This window comes from Hoplias malabaricus, chromosome 1, assembly GCF_029633855.1.
Source record: "Hoplias malabaricus isolate fHopMal1 chromosome 1, fHopMal1.hap1, whole genome shotgun sequence".
NCBI lineage: Eukaryota > Metazoa > Chordata > Actinopteri > Characiformes > Erythrinidae > Hoplias > Hoplias malabaricus.
In genome coordinates this window covers 34,373,536-34,395,942 of record NC_089800.1, presented here as the reverse complement: position 1 = coordinate 34,395,942, position 22,407 = coordinate 34,373,536, and positions in this window count along the sequence as shown.

The window sequence follows — 22,407 nt, the reverse complement described above, 5'->3', positions numbered from 1 at the left end:
CTTACAGCGCCTAGTGTTACCTGGCAGCCTCCAGTCCAAGTATTAACTACGCGCACAAGCTCGGGATTCCTAACAGTGCTATGGCCATAAGCAATAACCGTTGGCTGTAGCAGACAATTTGTAATGACTGTTCTAAGAGTAACTCTTGTTACAGAGCTGCTTGTAAGCCAAAAAGCCTCACAACTCAAAATAAATGACTGGCTTTCCAGTGTTTTTTGTTTGTTTGTTTTTTTATTTGTTTGTTTATTTTTTATTCATTTATTGTTTATTTGTTTATTTTTTAAAAGTTTTGATCTCCTCTTGTGTTTAAATGACTGTAGCTACAATCTTCACAATCGGAGCCTTAAGTTAAAAAGCTTACAGCGCCTAGTGTTACCTGGCAGTCTCCAGTCCAAGTATTAACTACGCGCACAAGCTCGGGATTCCTAACAGTGCTATGGCCATAAGCAATAACCGTTGGCTGTAGCAGACAATTTGTAATGACTGTTCTAAGAGTAACTCTTGTTACAGAGCTGCTTGTAAGCCAAAAAGCCTCACAACTCAAAATAAATGACTGGCTTTCCAGTGTTTTTTGTTTGTTTGTTTTTTTATTTGTTTGTTTATTTTTTATTCATTTATTGTTTATTTGTTTATTTTTTAAAAGTTTTGATCTCCTCTTGTGTTTAAATGACTGTAGCTACAATCTTCACAATCGGAGCCTTAAGTTAAAAAGCTTACAGCGCCTAGTGTTACCTGGCAGTCTCCAGTCCAAGTATTAACTACGCGCACAAGCTCGGGATTCCTAACAGTGCTATGGCCATAAGCAATAACCGTTGGCTGTAGCAGACAATTTGTAATGACTGTTCTAAGAGTAACTCTTGTTACAGAGCTGCTTGTAAGCCAAAAAGCCTCACAACTCAAAATAAATGACTGGCTTTCCAGTGTTTTTTGTTTGTTTGTTTTTTTATTTGTTTGTTTATTTTTTATTCATTTATTGTTTATTTGTTTATTTTTTAAAAGTTTTGATCTCCTCTTGTGTTTAAATGACTGTAGCTACAATCTTCTCAATCGGAGCCTTAAGTTAAAAAGCTTACAGCGCTTAGTGTTCCCTGGCAGTCTCCAGTCCAAGTATTAACTAAGCGCACAAGCTCGGGATTCCTAAGAGTGCAATGGCCATAAGCAATGACTGTTGGCTGTAGAAGACTATTTGTAATGACTGTTCTAAGAGTAACTCTTGTTACAGAGCTGCTTGTAAGCCAAAAAGCCTCACAACTCAAAATAAATGACTGGCTTTCCAGTGTTTTTTGTTTATTTGTTTTTTTATTTGTTTGTTTATTTTTTATTCATTTATTGTTTATTTGTTTATTTTTTTAAAGTTTTGATCTCCTCTTGTGTTTAAATGACTGTAGCTACAATCTTCACAATCGGAGCCTTAAGTTAAAAAGCTTACAGCGCTTAGTGTTCCCTGGCAGTCTCCAGTCCAAGTATTAACTAAGCGCACAAGCTCGGGATTCCTAACAGTGCTATGGCCATAAGCAATAACCGTTGGCTGTAGCAGACAATTTGTAATGACTGTTCTAAGAGTAACTCTTGTTACAGAGCTGCTTGTAAGCCAAAAAGCCTCACAACTCAAAATAAATGACTGGCTTTCCAGTGTTTTTTGTTTATTTGTTTTTTTATTTGTTTGTTTATTTTTTATTCATTTATTGTTTATTTGTTTATTTTTTTAAAGTTTTGATCTCCTCTTGTGTTTAAATGACTGTAGCTACAATCTTCATAATCGGAGCCTTAAGTTAAAAAGCTTACAGCGCTTAGTGTTCCCTGGCAGTCTCCAGTCCAAGTATTAACTAAGCGCACAAGCTCGGGATTCCTAACAGTGCTATGGCCATAAGCAATAACAGTTGGCTGTAGCAGACAATTTGTAATGACTGATCTAAGAGTAACTCTTGTTACAGAGCTGCTTGTAAGCCAAAAAGCCTCACAACTCAAAATAAATGACTGGCTTTCCAGTGTTTTTTGTTTGTTTGTTTTTTTATTTGTTTGTTTATTTTTTATTCATTTATTGTTTATTTGTTTATTTTTTTAAAGTTTTGATCTCCTCTTGTGTTTAAATGACTGTAGCTACAATCTTCATAATCGGAGCCTTAAGTTAAAAAGCTTACAGCGCTTAGTGTTCCCTGGCAGTCTCCAGTCCAAGTATTAACTAAGCGCACAAGCTCGGGATTCCTAACAGTGCTATGGCCATAAGCAATAACAGTTGGCTGTAGCAGACAATTTGTAATGACTGTTCTAAGAGTAACTCTTGTTACAGAGCTGCTTGTAAGCCAAAAAGCCTCACAACTCAAAATAAATGACTGGCTTTCCAGTGTTTTTTGTTTGTTTGTTTTTTTATTTGTTTGTTTATTTTTTATTCATTTATTGTTTATTTGTTTATTTTTTAAAAGTTTTGATCTCCTCTTGTGTTTAAATGACTGTAGCTACAATCTTCACAATCGGAGCCTTAAGTTAAAAAGCTTACAGCGCCTAGTGTTCCCTGGCAGTCTCCAGTCCAAGTATTAACTAAGCGCACAAGCTCGGGATTCCTAACAGTGCTATGGCCATAAGCAATGACTGTTGGCTGTAGAAGACTATTTGTAATGACTGTTCTAAGAGTAACTCTTGTTACAGAGCTGCTTGTAAGCCAAAAAGCCTCACAACTCAAAATAAATGACTGGCTTTCCAGTGTTTTTTGTTTATTTGTTTTTTTATTTGTTTGTTTATTTTTTATTCATTTATTGTTTATTTGTTTATTTTTTTAAAGTTTTGATCTCCTCTTGTGTTTAAATGACTGTAGCTACAATCTTCATAATCGGAGCCTTAAGTTAAAAAGCTTACAGCGCTTAGTGTTCCCTGGCAGTCTCCAGTCCAAGTATTAACTAAGCGCACAAGCTCGGGATTCCTAACAGTGCTATGGCCATAAGCAATAACAGTTGGCTGTAGCAGACAATTTGTAATGACTGTTCTAAGAGTAACTCTTGTTACAGAGCTGCTTGTAAGCCAAAAAGCCTCACAACTCAAAATAAATGACTGGCTTTCCAGTGTTTTTTGTTTGTTTGTTTTTTTATTTGTTTGTTTATTTTTTATTCATTTATTGTTTATTTGTTTATTTTTTTAAAGTTTTGATCTCCTCTTGTGTTTAAATGACTGTAGCTACAATCTTCATAATCGGAGCCTTAAGTTAAAAAGCTTACAGCGCTTAGTGTTCCCTGGCAGTCTCCAGTCCAAGTATTAACTAAGCGCACAAGCTCGGGATTCCTAACAGTGCTATGGCCATAAGCAATAACAGTTGGCTGTAGCAGACAATTTGTAATGACTGTTCTAAGAGTAACTCTTGTTACAGAGCTGCTTGTAAGCCAAAAAGCCTCACAACTCAAAATAAATGACTGGCTTTCCAGTGTTTTTTGTTTGTTTGTTTTTTTATTTGTTTGTTTATTTTTTATTCATTTATTGTTTATTTGTTTATTTTTTAAAAGTTTTGATCTCCTCTTGTGTTTAAATGACTGTAGCTACAATCTTCACAATCGGAGCCTTAAGTTAAAAAGCTTACAGCGCCTAGTGTTCCCTGGCAGTCTCCAGTCCAAGTATTAACTAAGCGCACAAGCTCGGGATTCCTAACAGTGCTATGGCCATAAGCAATGACTGTTGGCTGTAGAAGACTATTTGTAATGACTGTTCTAAGAGTAACTCTTGTTACAGAGCTGCTTGTAAACTAAAAATCCTCACAACTCAAAATAAATGACTGGCTTTCCAGTGTTTTTTGTTTATTTGTTTTTTTATTTGTTTGTTTATTTTTTATTCATTTATTGTTTATTTGTTTATTTTTTTAAAGTTTTGATCTCCTCTTGTGTTTAAATGACTGTAGCTACAATCTTCATAATCGGAGCCTTAAGTTAAAAAGCTTACAGCGCTTAGTGTTCCCTGGCAGTCTCCAGTCCAAGTATTAACTAAGCGCACAAGCTCGGGATTCCTAACAGTGCTATGGCCATAAGCAATAACCGTTGGCTGTAGCAGACAATTTGTAATGACTGTTCTAAGAGTAACTCTTGTTACAGAGCTGCTTGTAAGCCAAAAAGCCTCACAACTCAAAATAAATGACTGGCTTTCCAGTGTTTTTTGTTTGTTTGTTTTTTTGTTTGTTTGTTTATTTTTTATTCATTTATTGTTTATTTGTTTATTTTTTAAAAGTTTTGATCTCCTCTTGTGTTTAAATGACTGTAGCTACAATCTTCACAATCGGAGCCTTAAGTTAAAAAGCTTACAGCGCCTAGTGTTCCCTGGCAGTCTCCAGTCCAAGTATTAACTAAGCGCACAAGCTCGGGATTCCTAACAGTGCTATGGCCATAAGCAATGACTGTTGGCTGTAGAAGACTATTTGTAATGACTGTTCTAAGAGTAACTCTTGTTACAGAGCTGCTTGTAAACTAAAAATCCTCACAACTCAAAATAAATGACTGGCTTTCCAGTGTTTTTTGTTTATTTGTTTTTTTATTTGTTTGTTTATTTTTTATTCATTTATTGTTTATTTGTTTATTTTTTTAAAGTTTTGATCTCCTCTTGTGTTTAAATGACTGTAGCTACAATCTTCACAATCGGAGCCTTAAGTTAAAAAGCTTACAGCGCCTAGTGTTCCCTGGCAGTCTCCAGTCCAAGTATTAACTAAGCGCACAAGCTCGGGATTCCTAACAGTGCTATGGCCATAAGCAATAACCGTTGGCTGTAGCAGACAATTTGTAATGACTGTTCTAAGAGTAACTCTTGTTACAGAGCTGCTTGTAAGCCAAAAAGCCTCACAACTCAAAATAAATGACTGGCTTTCCAGTGTTTTTTGTTTATTTGTTTTTTTATTTGTTTGTTTATTTTTTATTCATTTATTGTTTATTTGTTTATTTTTTTAAAGTTTTGATCTCCTCTTGTGTTTAAATGACTGTAGCTACAATCTTCATAATCGGAGCCTTAAGTTAAAAAGCTTACAGCGCTTAGTGTTCCCTGGCAGTCTCCAGTCCAAGTATTAACTAAGCGCACAAGCTCGGGATTCCTAACAGTGCTATGGCCATAAGCAATAACAGTTGGCTGTAGCAGACAATTTGTAATGACTGTTCTAAGAGTAACTCTTGTTACAGAGCTGCTTGTAAGCCAAAAAGCCTCACAACTCAAAATAAATGACTGGCTTTCCAGTGTTTTTTGTTTGTTTGTTTTTTTATTTGTTTGTTTATTTTTTATTCATTTATTGTTTATTTGTTTATTTTTTTAAAGTTTTGATCTCCTCTTGTGTTTAAATGACTGTAGCTACAATCTTCATAATCGGAGCCTTAAGTTAAAAAGCTTACAGCGCTTAGTGTTCCCTGGCAGTCTCCAGTCCAAGTATTAACTAAGCGCACAAGCTCGGGATTCCTAACAGTGCTATGGCCATAAGCAATAACAGTTGGCTGTAGCAGACAATTTGTAATGACTGTTCTAAGAGTAACTCTTGTTACAGAGCTGCTTGTAAGCCAAAAAGCCTCACAACTCAAAATAAATGACTGGCTTTCCAGTGTTTTTTGTTTGTTTGTTTTTTTATTTGTTTGTTTATTTTTTATTCATTTATTGTTTATTTGTTTATTTTTTAAAAGTTTTGATCTCCTCTTGTGTTTAAATGACTGTAGCTACAATCTTCACAATCGGAGCCTTAAGTTAAAAAGCTTACAGCGCCTAGTGTTCCCTGGCAGTCTCCAGTCCAAGTATTAACTAAGCGCACAAGCTCGGGATTCCTAACAGTGCTATGGCCATAAGCAATGACTGTTGGCTGTAGAAGACTATTTGTAATGACTGTTCTAAGAGTAACTCTTGTTACAGAGCTGCTTGTAAACTAAAAATCCTCACAACTCAAAATAAATGACTGGCTTTCCAGTGTTTTTTGTTTATTTGTTTTTTTATTTGTTTGTTTATTTTTTATTCATTTATTGTTTATTTGTTTATTTTTTTAAAGTTTTGATCTCCTCTTGTGTTTAAATGACTGTAGCTACAATCTTCATAATCGGAGCCTTAAGTTAAAAAGCTTACAGCGCTTAGTGTTCCCTGGCAGTCTCCAGTCCAAGTATTAACTAAGCGCACAAGCTCGGGATTCCTAACAGTGCTATGGCCATAAGCAATAACCGTTGGCTGTAGCAGACAATTTGTAATGACTGTTCTAAGAGTAACTCTTGTTACAGAGCTGCTTGTAAGCCAAAAAGCCTCACAACTCAAAATAAATGACTGGCTTTCCAGTGTTTTTTGTTTGTTTGTTTTTTTGTTTGTTTGTTTATTTTTTATTCATTTATTGTTTATTTGTTTATTTTTTAAAAGTTTTGATCTCCTCTTGTGTTTAAATGACTGTAGCTACAATCTTCACAATCGGAGCCTTAAGTTAAAAAGCTTACAGCGCCTAGTGTTCCCTGGCAGTCTCCAGTCCAAGTATTAACTAAGCGCACAAGCTCGGGATTCCTAACAGTGCTATGGCCATAAGCAATGACTGTTGGCTGTAGAAGACTATTTGTAATGACTGTTCTAAGAGTAACTCTTGTTACAGAGCTGCTTGTAAACTAAAAATCCTCACAACTCAAAATAAATGACTGGCTTTCCAGTGTTTTTTGTTTATTTGTTTTTTTATTTGTTTGTTTATTTTTTATTCATTTATTGTTTATTTGTTTATTTTTTTAAAGTTTTGATCTCCTCTTGTGTTTAAATGACTGTAGCTACAATCTTCACAATCGGAGCCTTAAGTTAAAAAGCTTACAGCGCCTAGTGTTCCCTGGCAGTCTCCAGTCCAAGTATTAACTAAGCGCACAAGCTCGGGATTCCTAACAGTGCTATGGCCATAAGCAATAACCGTTGGCTGTAGCAGACAATTTGTAATGACTGTTCTAAGAGTAACTCTTGTTACAGAGCTGCTTGTAAGCCAAAAAGCCTCACAACTCAAAATAAATGACTGGCTTTCCAGTGTTTTTTGTTTATTTGTTTTTTTATTTGTTTGTTTATTTTTTATTCATTTATTGTTTATTTGTTTATTTTTTTAAAGTTTTGATCTCCTCTTGTGTTTAAATGACTGTAGCTACAATCTTCATAATCGGAGCCTTAAGTTAAAAAGCTTACAGCGCTTAGTGTTCCCTGGCAGTCTCCAGTCCAAGTATTAACTAAGCGCACAAGCTCGGGATTCCTAACAGTGCTATGGCCATAAGCAATAACAGTTGGCTGTAGCAGACAATTTGTAATGACTGTTCTAAGAGTAACTCTTGTTACAGAGCTGCTTGTAAGCCAAAAAGCCTCACAACTCAAAATAAATGACTGGCTTTCCAGTGTTTTTTGTTTGTTTGTTTTTTTATTTGTTTGTTTATTTTTTATTCATTTATTGTTTATTTGTTTATTTTTTTAAAGTTTTGATCTCCTCTTGTGTTTAAATGACTGTAGCTACAATCTTCATAATCGGAGCCTTAAGTTAAAAAGCTTACAGCGCTTAGTGTTCCCTGGCAGTCTCCAGTCCAAGTATTAACTAAGCGCACAAGCTCGGGATTCCTAACAGTGCTATGGCCATAAGCAATAACAGTTGGCTGTAGCAGACAATTTGTAATGACTGTTCTAAGAGTAACTCTTGTTACAGAGCTGCTTGTAAGCCAAAAAGCCTCACAACTCAAAATAAATGACTGGCTTTCCAGTGTTTTTTGTTTGTTTGTTTTTTTATTTGTTTGTTTATTTTTTATTCATTTATTGTTTATTTGTTTATTTTTTAAAAGTTTTGATCTCCTCTTGTGTTTAAATGACTGTAGCTACAATCTTCACAATCGGAGCCTTAAGTTAAAAAGCTTACAGCGCCTAGTGTTCCCTGGCAGTCTCCAGTCCAAGTATTAACTAAGCGCACAAGCTCGGGATTCCTAACAGTGCTATGGCCATAAGCAATGACTGTTGGCTGTAGAAGACTATTTGTAATGACTGTTCTAAGAGTAACTCTTGTTACAGAGCTGCTTGTAAACTAAAAATCCTCACAACTCAAAATAAATGACTGGCTTTCCAGTGTTTTTTGTTTATTTGTTTTTTTATTTGTTTGTTTATTTTTTATTCATTTATTGTTTATTTGTTTATTTTTTTAAAGTTTTGATCTCCTCTTGTGTTTAAATGACTGTAGCTACAATCTTCATAATCGGAGCCTTAAGTTAAAAAGCTTACAGCGCTTAGTGTTCCCTGGCAGTCTCCAGTCCAAGTATTAACTAAGCGCACAAGCTCGGGATTCCTAACAGTGCTATGGCCATAAGCAATAACCGTTGGCTGTAGCAGACAATTTGTAATGACTGTTCTAAGAGTAACTCTTGTTACAGAGCTGCTTGTAAGCCAAAAAGCCTCACAACTCAAAATAAATGACTGGCTTTCCAGTGTTTTTTGTTTGTTTGTTTTTTTGTTTGTTTGTTTATTTTTTATTCATTTATTGTTTATTTGTTTATTTTTTAAAAGTTTTGATCTCCTCTTGTGTTTAAATGACTGTAGCTACAATCTTCACAATCGGAGCCTTAAGTTAAAAAGCTTACAGCGCCTAGTGTTCCCTGGCAGTCTCCAGTCCAAGTATTAACTAAGCGCACAAGCTCGGGATTCCTAACAGTGCTATGGCCATAAGCAATAACCGTTGGCTGTAGCAGACAATTTGTAATGACTGTTCTAAGAGTAACTCTTGTTACAGAGCTGCTTGTAAGCCAAAAAGCCTCACAACTCAAAATAAATGACTGGCTTTCCAGTGTTTTTTGTTTGTTTGTTTTTTTATTTGTTTGTTTATTTTTTATTCATTTATTGTTTATTTGTTTATTTTTTAAAAGTTTTGATCTCCTCTTGTGTTTAAATGACTGTAGCTACAATCTTCACAATCGGAGCCTTAAGTTAAAAAGCTTACAGCGCCTAGTGTTCCCTGGCAGTCTCCAGTCCAAGTATTAACTAAGCGCACAAGCTCGGGATTCCTAAGAGTGCAATGGCCATAAGCAATGACTGTTGGCTGTAGAAGACTATTTGTAATGACTGTTCTAAGAGTAACTCTTGTTACAGAGCTGCTTGTAAACTAAAAAGCCTCACAACTCAAAATAAATGACTGGCTTTCCAGTGTTTTTTGTTTGTTTGTTTTTTTATTTGTTTGTTTATTTTTTATTCATTTATTGTTTATTTGTTTATTTTTTAAAAGTTTTGATCTCCTCTTGTGTTTAAATGACTAGCTACAATCTTCACAATCGGAGCCTTAAGTTAAAAAGCTTACAGCGCCTAGTGTTCCCTGGCAGTCTCCAGTCCAAGTATTAACTAAGCGCACAAGCTCGGGATTCCTAAGAGTGCAATGGCCATAAGCAATGACTGTTGGCTGTAGAAGACTATTTGTAATGACTGTTCTAAGAGTAACTCTTGTTACAGAGCTGCTTGTAAGCCAAAAAGCCTCACAACTCAAAATAAATGACTGGCTTTCCAGTGTTTTTTGTTTGTTTGTTTTTTTATTTGTTTGTTTATTTTTTATTCATTTATTGTTTATTTGTTTATTTTTTAAAAGTTTTGATCTCCTCTTGTGTTTAAATGACCGTAGCTACAATCTTCACAATCGGAGCCTTAAGTTAAAAAGCTTACAGCGCCTAGTGTTCCCTGGCAGTCTCCAGTCCAAGTATTAACTAAGCGCACAAGCTCGGGATTCCTAACAGTGCTATGGCCATAAGCAATAACCGTTGGCTGTAGCAGACAATTTGTAATGACTGTTCTAAGAGTAACTCTTGTTACAGAGCTGCTTGTAAGCCAAAAAGCCTCACAACTCAAAATAAATGACTGGCTTTCCAGTGTTTTTTGTTTATTTGTTTTTTTATTTGTTTGTTTATTTTTTATTCATTTATTGTTTATTTGTTTATTTTTTTAAAGTTTTGATCTCCTCTTGTGTTTAAATGACTGTAGCTACAATCTTCATAATCGGAGCCTTAAGTTAAAAAGCTTACAGCGCTTAGTGTTCCCTGGCAGTCTCCAGTCCAAGTATTAACTAAGCGCACAAGCTCGGGATTCCTAACAGTGCTATGGCCATAAGCAATAACCGTTGGCTGTAGCAGACAATTTGTAATGACTGTTCTAAGAGTAACTCTTGTTACAGAGCTGCTTGTAAGCCAAAAAGCCTCACAACTCAAAATAAATGACTGGCTTTCCAGTGTTTTTTGTTTATTTGTTTTTTTATTTGTTTGTTTATTTTTTATTCATTTATTGTTTATTTGTTTATTTTTTTAAAGTTTTGATCTCCTCTTGTGTTTAAATGACTGTAGCTACAATCTTCACAATCGGAGCCTTAAGTTAAAAAGCTTACAGCGCTTAGTGTTCCCTGGCAGTCTCCAGTCCAAGTATTAACTAAGCGCACAAGCTCGGGATTCCTAACAGTGCTATGGCCATAAGCAATAACCGTTGGCTGTAGCAGACAATTTGTAATGACTGTTCTAAGAGTAACTCTTGTTACAGAGCTGCTTGTAAGCCAAAAAGCCTCACAACTCAAAATAAATGACTGGCTTTCCAGTGTTTTTTGTTTGTTTGTTTTTTTGTTTGTTTGTTTATTTTTTATTCATTTATTGTTTATTTGTTTATTTTTTAAAAGTTTTGATCTCCTCTTGTGTTTAAATGACTGTAGCTACAATCTTCACAATCGGAGCCTTAAGTTAAAAAGCTTACAGCGCCTAGTGTTCCCTGGCAGTCTCCAGTCCAAGTATTAACTACGCGCACAAGCTCGGGATTCCTAACAGTGCTATGGCCATAAGCAATAACCGTTGGCTGTAGCAGACAATTTGTAATGACTGTTCTAAGAGTAACTCTTGTTACAGAGCTGCTTGTAAGCCAAAAAGCCTCACAACTCAAAATAAATGACTGGCTTTCCAGTGTTTTTTGTTTGTTTGTTTTTTTGTTTGTTTGTTTATTTTTTATTCATTTATTGTTTATTTGTTTATTTTTTAAAAGTTTTGATCTCCTCTTGTGTTTAAATGACTGTAGCTACAATCTTCACAATCGGAGCCTTAAGTTAAAAAGCTTACAGCGCCTAGTGTTCCCTGGCAGTCTCCAGTCCAAGTATTAACTAAGCGCACAAGCTCGGGATTCCTAACAGTGCTATGGCCATAAGCAATGACTGTTGGCTGTAGAAGACTATTTGTAATGACTGTTCTAAGAGTAACTCTTGTTACAGAGCTGCTTGTAAACTAAAAATCCTCACAACTCAAAATAAATGACTGGCTTTCCAGTGTTTTTTGTTTATTTGTTTTTTTATTTGTTTGTTTATTTTTTATTCATTTATTGTTTATTTGTTTATTTTTTTAAAGTTTTGATCTCCTCTTGTGTTTAAATGACTGTAGCTACAATCTTCACAATCGGAGCCTTAAGTTAAAAAGCTTACAGCGCCTAGTGTTCCCTGGCAGTCTCCAGTCCAAGTATTAACTACGCGCACAAGCTCGGGATTCCTAACAGTGCTATGGCCATAAGCAATAACCGTTGGCTGTAGCAGACAATTTGTAATGACTGTTCTAAGAGTAACTCTTGTTACAGAGCTGCTTGTAAGCCAAAAAGCCTCACAACTCAAAATAAATGACTGGCTTTCCAGTGTTTTTTGTTTGTTTGTTTTTTTGTTTGTTTGTTTATTTTTTATTCATTTATTGTTTATTTGTTTATTTTTTAAAAGTTTTGATCTCCTCTTGTGTTTAAATGACTGTAGCTACAATCTTCACAATCGGAGCCTTAAGTTAAAAAGCTTACAGCGCCTAGTGTTCCCTGGCAGTCTCCAGTCCAAGTATTAACTACGCGCACAAGCTCGGGATTCCTAACAGTGCTATGGCCATAAGCAATAACCGTTGGCTGTAGCAGACAATTTGTAATGACTGTTCTAAGAGTAACTCTTGTTACAGAGCTGCTTGTAAGCCAAAAAGCCTCACAACTCAAAATAAATGACTGGCTTTCCAGTGTTTTTTGTTTGTTTGTTTTTTTATTTGTTTGTTTATTTTTTATTCATTTATTGTTTATTTGTTTATTTTTTAAAAGTTTTGATCTCCTCTTGTGTTTAAATGACTGTAGCTACAATCTTCACAATCGGAGCCTTAAGTTAAAAAGCTTACAGCGCCTAGTGTTCCCTGGCAGTCTCCAGTCCAAGTATTAACTAAGCGCACAAGCTCGGGATTCCTAACAGTGCTATGGCCATAAGCAATAACCGTTGGCTGTAGCAGACAATTTGTAATGACTGTTCTAAGAGTAACTCTTGTTACAGAGCTGCTTGTAAGCCAAAAAGCCTCACAACTCAAAATAAATGACTGGCTTTCCAGTGTTTTTTGTTTGTTTGTTTTTTTATTTGTTTGTTTATTTTTTATTCATTTATTGTTTATTTGTTTATTTTTTAAAAGTTTTGATCTCCTCTTGTGTTTAAATGACTGTAGCTACAATCTTCACAATCGGAGCCTTAAGTTAAAAAGCTTACAGCGCCTAGTGTTCCCTGGCAGTCTCCAGTCCAAGTATTAACTAAGCGCACAAGCTCGGGATTCCTAAGAGTGCAATGGCCATAAGCAATGACTGTTGGCTTTAGAAGACTATTTGTAATGACTGTTCTAAGAGTAACTCTTGTTACAGAGCTGCTTGTAAACTAAAAAGCCTCACAACTCAAAATAAATGACTGGCTTTCCAGTGTTTTTTGTTTGTTTGTTTTTTTATTTGTTTGTTTATTTTTTATTCATTTATTGTTTATTTGTTTATTTTTTAAAAGTTTTGATCTCCTCTTGTGTTTAAATGACTAGCTACAATCTTCACAATCGGAGCCTTAAGTTAAAAAGCTTACAGCGCCTAGTGTTCCCTGGCAGTCTCCAGTCCAAGTATTAACTAAGCGCACAAGCTCGGGATTCCTAAGAGTGCAATGGCCATAAGCAATGACTGTTGGCTGTAGAAGACTATTTGTAATGACTGTTCTAAGAGTAACTCTTGTTACAGAGCTGCTTGTAAGCCAAAAAGCCTCACAACTCAAAATAAATGACTGGCTTTCCAGTGTTTTTTGTTTGTTTGTTTTTTTATTTGTTTGTTTATTTTTTATTCATTTATTGTTTATTTGTTTATTTTTTAAAAGTTTTGATCTCCTCTTGTGTTTAAATGACCGTAGCTACAATCTTCACAATCGGAGCCTTAAGTTAAAAAGCTTACAGCGCCTAGTGTTCCCTGGCAGTCTCCAGTCCAAGTATTAACTAAGCGCACAAGCTCGGGATTCCTAACAGTGCTATGGCCATAAGCAATAACCGTTGGCTGTAGCAGACAATTTGTAATGACTGTTCTAAGAGTAACTCTTGTTACAGAGCTGCTTGTAAGCCAAAAAGCCTCACAACTCAAAATAAATGACTGGCTTTCCAGTGTTTTTTGTTTATTTGTTTTTTTATTTGTTTGTTTATTTTTTATTCATTTATTGTTTATTTGTTTATTTTTTTAAAGTTTTGATCTCCTCTTGTGTTTAAATGACTGTAGCTACAATCTTCACAATCGGAGCCTTAAGTTAAAAAGCTTACAGCGCCTAGTGTTCCCTGGCAGTCTCCAGTCCAAGTATTAACTAAGCGCACAAGCTCGGGATTCCTAACAGTGCTATGGCCATAAGCAATGACTGTTGGCTGTAGAAGACTATTTGTAATGACTGTTCTAAGAGTAACTCTTGTTACAGAGCTGCTTGTAAACTAAAAATCCTCACAACTCAAAATAAATGACTGGCTTTCCAGTGTTTTTTGTTTATTTGTTTTTTTATTTGTTTGTTTATTTTTTATTCATTTATTGTTTATTTGTTTATTTTTTTAAAGTTTTGATCTCCTCTTGTGTTTAAATGACTGTAGCTACAATCTTCATAATCGGAGCCTTAAGTTAAAAAGCTTACAGCGCTTAGTGTTCCCTGGCAGTCTCCAGTCCAAGTATTAACTAAGCGCACAAGCTCGGGATTCCTAACAGTGCTATGGCCATAAGCAATAACCGTTGGCTGTAGCAGACAATTTGTAATGACTGTTCTAAGAGTAACTCTTGTTACAGAGCTGCTTGTAAGCCAAAAAGCCTCACAACTCAAAATAAATGACTGGCTTTCCAGTGTTTTTTGTTTGTTTGTTTTTTTGTTTGTTTGTTTATTTTTTATTCATTTATTGTTTATTTGTTTATTTTTTAAAAGTTTTGATCTCCTCTTGTGTTTAAATGACTGTAGCTACAATCTTCACAATCGGAGCCTTAAGTTAAAAAGCTTACAGCGCCTAGTGTTCCCTGGCAGTCTCCAGTCCAAGTATTAACTAAGCGCACAAGCTCGGGATTCCTAACAGTGCTATGGCCATAAGCAATGACTGTTGGCTGTAGAAGACTATTTGTAATGACTGTTCTAAGAGTAACTCTTGTTACAGAGCTGCTTGTAAACTAAAAATCCTCACAACTCAAAATAAATGACTGGCTTTCCAGTGTTTTTTGTTTATTTGTTTTTTTATTTGTTTGTTTATTTTTTATTCATTTATTGTTTATTTGTTTATTTTTTTAAAGTTTTGATCTCCTCTTGTGTTTAAATGACTGTAGCTACAATCTTCACAATCGGAGCCTTAAGTTAAAAAGCTTACAGCGCCTAGTGTTCCCTGGCAGTCTCCAGTCCAAGTATTAACTACGCGCACAAGCTCGGGATTCCTAACAGTGCTATGGCCATAAGCAATAACCGTTGGCTGTAGCAGACAATTTGTAATGACTGTTCTAAGAGTAACTCTTGTTACAGAGCTGCTTGTAAGCCAAAAAGCCTCACAACTCAAAATAAATGACTGGCTTTCCAGTGTTTTTTGTTTGTTTGTTTTTTTGTTTGTTTGTTTATTTTTTATTCATTTATTGTTTATTTGTTTATTTTTTAAAAGTTTTGATCTCCTCTTGTGTTTAAATGACTGTAGCTACAATCTTCACAATCGGAGCCTTAAGTTAAAAAGCTTACAGCGCCTAGTGTTCCCTGGCAGTCTCCAGTCCAAGTATTAACTACGCGCACAAGCTCGGGATTCCTAACAGTGCTATGGCCATAAGCAATAGCCGTTGGCTGTAGCAGACAATTTGTAATGACTGTTCTAAGAGTAACTCTTGTTACAGAGCTGCTTGTAAGCCAAAAAGCCTCACAACTCAAAATAAATGACTGGCTTTCCAGTGTTTTTTGTTTATTTGTTTTTTTATTTGTTTGTTTATTTTTTATTCATTTATTGTTTATTTGTTTATTTTTTTAAAGTTTTGATCTCCTCTTGTGTTTAAATGACTGTAGCTACAATCTTCACAATCGGAGCCTTAAGTTAAAAAGCTTACAGCGCCTAGTGTTCCCTGGCAGTCTCCAGTCCAAGTATTAACTAAGCGCACAAGCTCGGGATTCCTAACAGTGCTATGGCCATAAGCAATGACTGTTGGCTGTAGAAGACTATTTGTAATGACTGTTCTAAGAGTAACTCTTGTTACAGAGCTGCTTGTAAACTAAAAATCCTCACAACTCAAAATAAATGACTGGCTTTCCAGTGTTTTTTGTTTATTTGTTTTTTTATTTGTTTGTTTATTTTTTATTCATTTATTGTTTATTTGTTTATTTTTTTAAAGTTTTGATCTCCTCTTGTGTTTAAATGACTGTAGCTACAATCTTCATAATCGGAGCCTTAAGTTAAAAAGCTTACAGCGCTTAGTGTTCCCTGGCAGTCTCCAGTCCAAGTATTAACTAAGCGCACAAGCTCGGGATTCCTAACAGTGCTATGGCCATAAGCAATAACCGTTGGCTGTAGCAGACAATTTGTAATGACTGTTCTAAGAGTAACTCTTGTTACAGAGCTGCTTGTAAGCCAAAAAGCCTCACAACTCAAAATAAATGACTGGCTTTCCAGTGTTTTTTGTTTGTTTGTTTTTTTGTTTGTTTGTTTATTTTTTATTCATTTATTGTTTATTTGTTTATTTTTTAAAAGTTTTGATCTCCTCTTGTGTTTAAATGACTGTAGCTACAATCTTCACAATCGGAGCCTTAAGTTAAAAAGCTTACAGCGCCTAGTGTTCCCTGGCAGTCTCCAGTCCAAGTATTAACTAAGCGCACAAGCTCGGGATTCCTAACAGTGCTATGGCCATAAGCAATGACTGTTGGCTGTAGAAGACTATTTGTAATGACTGTTCTAAGAGTAACTCTTGTTACAGAGCTGCTTGTAAACTAAAAATCCTCACAACTCAAAATAAATGACTGGCTTTCCAGTGTTTTTTGTTTATTTGTTTTTTTATTTGTTTGTTTATTTTTTATTCATTTATTGTTTATTTGTTTATTTTTTTAAAGTTTTGATCTCCTCTTGTGTTTAAATGACTGTAGCTACAATCTTCACAATCGGAGCCTTAAGTTAAAAAGCTTACAGCGCCTAGTGTTCCCTGGCAGTCTCCAGTCCAAGTATTAACTACGCGCACAAGCTCGGGATTCCTAACAGTGCTATGGCCATAAGCAATAACCGTTGGCTGTAGCAGACAATTTGTAATGACTGTTCTAAGAGTAACTCTTGTTACAGAGCTGCTTGTAAGCCAAAAAGCCTCACAACTCAAAATAAATGACTGGCTTTCCAGTGTTTTTTGTTTGTTTGTTTTTTTGTTTGTTTGTTTATTTTTATTCATTTATTGTTTATTTGTTTATTTTTTAAAAGTTTTGATCTCCTCTTGTGTTTAAATGACTGTAGCTACAATCTTCACAATCGGAGCCTTAAGTTAAAAAGCTTACAGCGCCTAGTGTTCCCTGGCAGTCTCCAGTCCAAGTATTAACTACGCGCACAAGCTCGGGATTCCTAACAGTGCTATGGCCATAAGCAATAACCGTTGGCTGTAGCAGACAATTTGTAATGACTGTTCTAAGAGTAACTCTTGTTACAGAGCTGCTTGTAAGCCAAAAAGCCTCACAACTCAAAATAAATGACTGGCTTTCCAGTGTTTTTTGTTTGTTTGTTTTTTTGTTTGTTTGTTTATTTTTTATTCATTTATTGTTTATTTGTTTATTTTTTAAAAGTTTTGATCTCCTCTTGTGTTTAAATGACTGTAGCTACAATCTTCACAATCGGAGCCTTAAGTTAAAAAGCTTACAGCGCCTAGTGTTCCCTGGCAGTCTCCAGTCCAAGTATTAACTAAGCGCACAAGCTCGGGATTCCTAACAGTGCTATGGCCATAAGCAATGACTGTTGGCTGTAGAAGACTATTTGTAATGACTGTTCTAAGAGTAACTCTTGTTACAGAGCTGCTTGTAAACTAAAAATCCTCACAACTCAAAATAAATGACTGGCTTTCCAGTGTTTTTTGTTTATTTGTTTTTTTATTTGTTTGTTTATTTTTTATTCATTTATTGTTTATTTGTTTATTTTTTTAAAGTTTTGATCTCCTCTTGTGTTTAAATGACTGTAGCTACAATCTTCACAATCGGAGCCTTAAGTTAAAAAGCTTACAGCGCCTAGTGTTCCCTGGCAGTCTCCAGTCCAAGTATTAACTACGCGCACAAGCTCGGGATTCCTAACAGTGCTATGGCCATAAGCAATAACCGTTGGCTGTAGCAGACAATTTGTAATGACTGTTCTAAGAGTAACTCTTGTTACAGAGCTGCTTGTAAGCCAAAAAGCCTCACAACTCAAAATAAATGACTGGCTTTCCAGTGTTTTTTGTTTGTTTGTTTTTTTGTTTGTTTGTTTATTTTTTATTCATTTATTGTTTATTTGTTTATTTTTTAAAAGTTTTGATCTCCTCTTGTGTTTAAATGACTGTAGCTACAATCTTCACAATCGGAGCCTTAAGTTAAAAAGCTTACAGCGCCTAGTGTTCCCTGGCAGTCTCCAGTCCAAGTATTAACTACGCGCACAAGCTCGGGATTCCTAACAGTGCTATGGCCATAAGCAATAACCGTTGGCTGTAGCAGACAATTTGTAATGACTGTTCTAAGAGTAACTCTTGTTACAGAGCTGCTTGTAAGCCAAAAAGCCTCACAACTCAAAATAAATGACTGGCTTTCCAGTGTTTTTTGTTTGTTTGTTTTTTTATTTGTTTGTTTATTTTTTATTCATTTATTGTTTATTTGTTTATTTTTTAAAAGTTTTGATCTCCTCTTGTGTTTAAATGACTGTAGCTACAATCTTCACAATCGGAGCCTTAAGTTAAAAAGCTTACAGCGCCTAGTGTTCCCTGGCAGTCTCCAGTCCAAGTATTAACTAAGCGCACAAGCTCGGGATTCCTAACAGTGCTATGGCCATAAGCAATATCCGTTGGCTGTAGCAGACAATTTGTAATGACTGTTCTAAGAGTAACTCTTGTTACAGAGCTGCTTGTAAGCCAAAAAGCCTCACAACTCAAAATAAATGACTGGCTTTCCAGTGTTTTTTGTTTGTTTGTTTTTTTATTTGTTTGTTTATTTTTTATTCATTTATTGTTTATTTGTTTATTTTTTAAAAGTTTTGATCTCCTCTTGTGTTTAAATGACTGTAGCTACAATCTTCACAATCGGAGCCTTAAGTTAAAAAGCTTACAGCGCCTAGTGTTCCCTGGCAGTCTCCAGTCCAAGTATTAACTAAGCGCACAAGCTCGGGATTCCTAAGAGTGCAATGGCCATAAGCAATGACTGTTGGCTGTAGAAGACTATTTGTAATGACTGTTCTAAGAGTAACTCTTGTTACAGAGCTGCTTGTAAACTAAAAAGCCTCACAACTCAAAATAAATGACTGGCTTTCCAGTGTTTTTTGTTTGTTTGTTTTTTTATTTGTTTGTTTATTTTTTATTCATTTATTGTTTATTTGTTTATTTTTTAAAAGTTTTGATCTCCTCTTGTGTTTAAATGACTAGCTACAATCTTCACAATCGGAGCCTTAAGTTAAAAAGCTTACAGCGCCTAGTGTTCCCTGGCAGTCTCCAGTCCAAGTATTAACTAAGCGCACAAGCTCGGGATTCCTAAGAGTGCAATGGCCATAAGCAATGACTGTTGGCTGTAGAAGACTATTTGTAATGACTGTTCTAAGAGTAACTCTTGTTACAGAGCTGCTTGTAAGCCAAAAAGCCTCACAACTCAAAATAAATGACTGGCTTTCCAGTGTTTTTTGTTTGTTTGTTTTTTTATTTGTTTGTTTATTTTTTATTCATTTATTGTTTATTTGTTTATTTTTTAAAAGTTTTGATCTCCTCCTGTGTTTAAATGACCGTAGCTACAATCTTCACAATCGGAGCCTTAAGTTAAAAAGCTTACAGCGCCTAGTGTTCCCTGGCAGTCTCCAGTCCAAGTATTAACTAAGCGCACAAGCTCGGGATTCCTAACAGTGCTATGGCCATAAGCAATAACCGTTGGCTGTAGCAGACAATTTGTAATGACTGTTCTAAGAGTAACTCTTGTTACAGAGCTGCTTGTAAGCCAAAAAGCCTCACAACTCAAAATAAATGACTGGCTTTCCAGTGTTTTTTGTTTATTTGTTTTTTTATTTGTTTGTTTATTTTTTATTCATTTATTGTTTATTTGTTTATTTTTTTAAAGTTTTGATCTCCTCTTGTGTTTAAATGACTGTAGCTACAATCTTCATAATCGGAGCCTTAAGTTAAAAAGCTTACAGCGCTTAGTGTTCCCTGGCAGTCTCCAGTCCAAGTATTAACTAAGCGCACAAGCTCGGGATTCCTAACAGTGCTATGGCCATAAGCAATAACCGTTGGCTGTAGCAGACAATTTGTAATGACTGTTCTAAGAGTAACTCTTGTTACAGAGCTGCTTGTAAGCCAAAAAGCCTCACAACTCAAAATAAATGACTGGCTTTCCAGTGTTTTTTGTTTATTTGTTTTTTTATTTGTTTGTTTATTTTTTATTCATTTATTGTTTATTTGTTTATTTTTTTAAAGTTTTGATCTCCTCTTGTGTTTAAATGACTGTAGCTACAATCTTCATAATCGGAGCCTTAAGTTAAAAAGCTTACAGCGCCTAGTGTTCCCTGGCAGTCTCCAGTCCAAGTATTAACTAAGCGCACAAGCTCGGGATTCCTAACAGTGCTATGGCCATAAGCAATGACTGTTGGCTGTAGAAGACTATTTGTAATGACTGTTCTAAGAGTAACTCTTGTTACAGAGCTGCTTGTAAACTAAAAATCCTCACAACTCAAAATAAATGACTGGCTTTCCAGTGTTTTTTGTTTATTTGTTTTTTTATTTGTTTGTTTATTTTTTATTCATTTATTGTTTATTTGTTTATTTTTTAAAAGTTTTGATCTCCTCTTGTGTTTAAATGACTAGCTACAATCTTCACAATCGGAGCCTTAAGTTAAAAAGCTTACAGCGCCTAGTGTTCCCTGGCAGTCTCCAGTCCAAGTATTAACTAAGCGCACAAGCTCGGGATTCCTAAGAGTGCAATGGCCATAAGCAATGACTGTTGGCTGTAGAAGACTATTTGTAATGACTGTTCTAAGAGTAACTCTTGTTACAGAGCTGCTTGTAAGCCAAAAAGCCTCACAACTCAAAATAAATGACTGGCTTTCCAGTGTTTTTTGTTTGTTTGTTTTTTTATTTGTTTGTTTATTTTTTATTCATTTATTGTTTATTTGTTTATTTTTTAAAAGTTTTGATCTCCTCCTGTGTTTAAATGACCGTAGCTACAATCTTCACAATCGGAGCCTTAAGTTAAAAAGCTTACAGCGCCTAGTGTTCCCTGGCAGTCTCCAGTCCAAGTATTAACTAAGCGCACAAGCTCGGGATTCCTAACAGTGCTATGGCCATAAGCAATAACCGTTGGCTGTAGCAGACAATTTGTAATGACTGTTCTAAGAGTAACTCTTGTTACAGAGCTGCTTGTAAGCCAAAAAGCCTCACAACTCAAAATAAATGACTGGCTTTCCAGTGTTTTTTGTTTATTTGTTTTTTTATTTGTTTGTTTATTTTTTATTCATTTATTGTTTATTTGTTTATTTTTTTAAAGTTTTGATCTCCTCTTGTGTTTAAATGACTGTAGCTACAATCTTCATAATCGGAGCCTTAAGTTAAAAAGCTTACAGCGCTTAGTGTTCCCTGGCAGTCTCCAGTCCAAGTATTAACTAAGCGCACAAGCTCGGGATTCCTAACAGTGCTATGGCCATAAGCAATAACCGTTGGCTGTAGCAGACAATTTGTAATGACTGTTCTAAGAGTAACTCTTGTTACAGAGCTGCTTGTAAGCCAAAAAGCCTCACAACTCAAAATAAATGACTGGCTTTCCAGTGTTTTTTGTTTATTTGTTTTTTTATTTGTTTGTTTATTTTTTATTCATTTATTGTTTATTTGTTTATTTTTTTAAAGCTTTGATCTCCTCTTGTGTTTAAATGACTGTAGCTACAATCTTCATAATCGGAGCCTTAAGTTAAAAAGCTTACAGCGCCTAGTGTTCCCTGGCAGTCTCCAGTCCAAGTATTAACTAAGCGCACAAGCTCGGGATTCCTAACAGTGCTATGGCCATAAGCAATGACTGTTGGCTGTAGAAGACTATTTGTAATGACTGTTCTAAGAGTAACTCTTGTTACAGAGCTGCTTGTAAACTAAAAATCCTCACAACTCAAAATAAATGACTGGCTTTCCAGTGTTTTTTGTTTATTTGTTTTTTTATTTGTTTGTTTATTTTTTATTCATTTATTGTTTATTTGTTTATTTTTTTAAAGTTTTGATCTCCTCTTGTGTTTAAATGACTGTAGCTACAATCTTCACAATCGGAGCCTTAAGTTAAAAAGCTTACAGCGCCTAGTGTTCCCTGGCAGTCTCCAGTCCAAGTATTAACTAAGCGCACAAGCTCGGGATTCCTAACAGTGCTATGGCCATAAGCAATGACTGTTGGCTGTAGAAGACTATTTGTAATGACTGTTCTAAGAGTAACTCTTGTTACAGAGCTGCTTGTAAACTAAAAATCCTCACAACTCAAAATAAATGACTGGCTTTCCAGTGTTTTTTGTTTATTTGTTTTTTTATTTGTTTGTTTATTTTTTATTCATTTATTGTTTATTTGTTTATTTTTTTAAAGTTTTGATCTCCTCTTGTGTTTAAATGACTGTAGCTACAATCTTCACAATCGGAGCCTTAAGTTAAAAAGCTTACAGCGCCTAGTGTTCCCTGGCAGTCTCCAGTCCAAGTATTAACTACGCGCACAAGCTCGGGATTCCTAACAGTGCTATGGCCATAAGCAATAACCGTTGGCTGTAGCAGACAATTTGTAATGACTGTTCTAAGAGTAACTCTTGTTACAGAGCTGCTTGTAAGCCAAAAAGCCTCACAACTCAAAATAAATGACTGGCTTTCCAGTGTTTTTTGTTTGTTTGTTTTTTTGTTTGTTTGTTTATTTTTTATTCATTTATTGTTTATTTGTTTATTTTTTAAAAGTTTTGATCTCCTCTTGTGTTTAAATGACTGTAGCTACAATCTTCACAATCGGAGCCT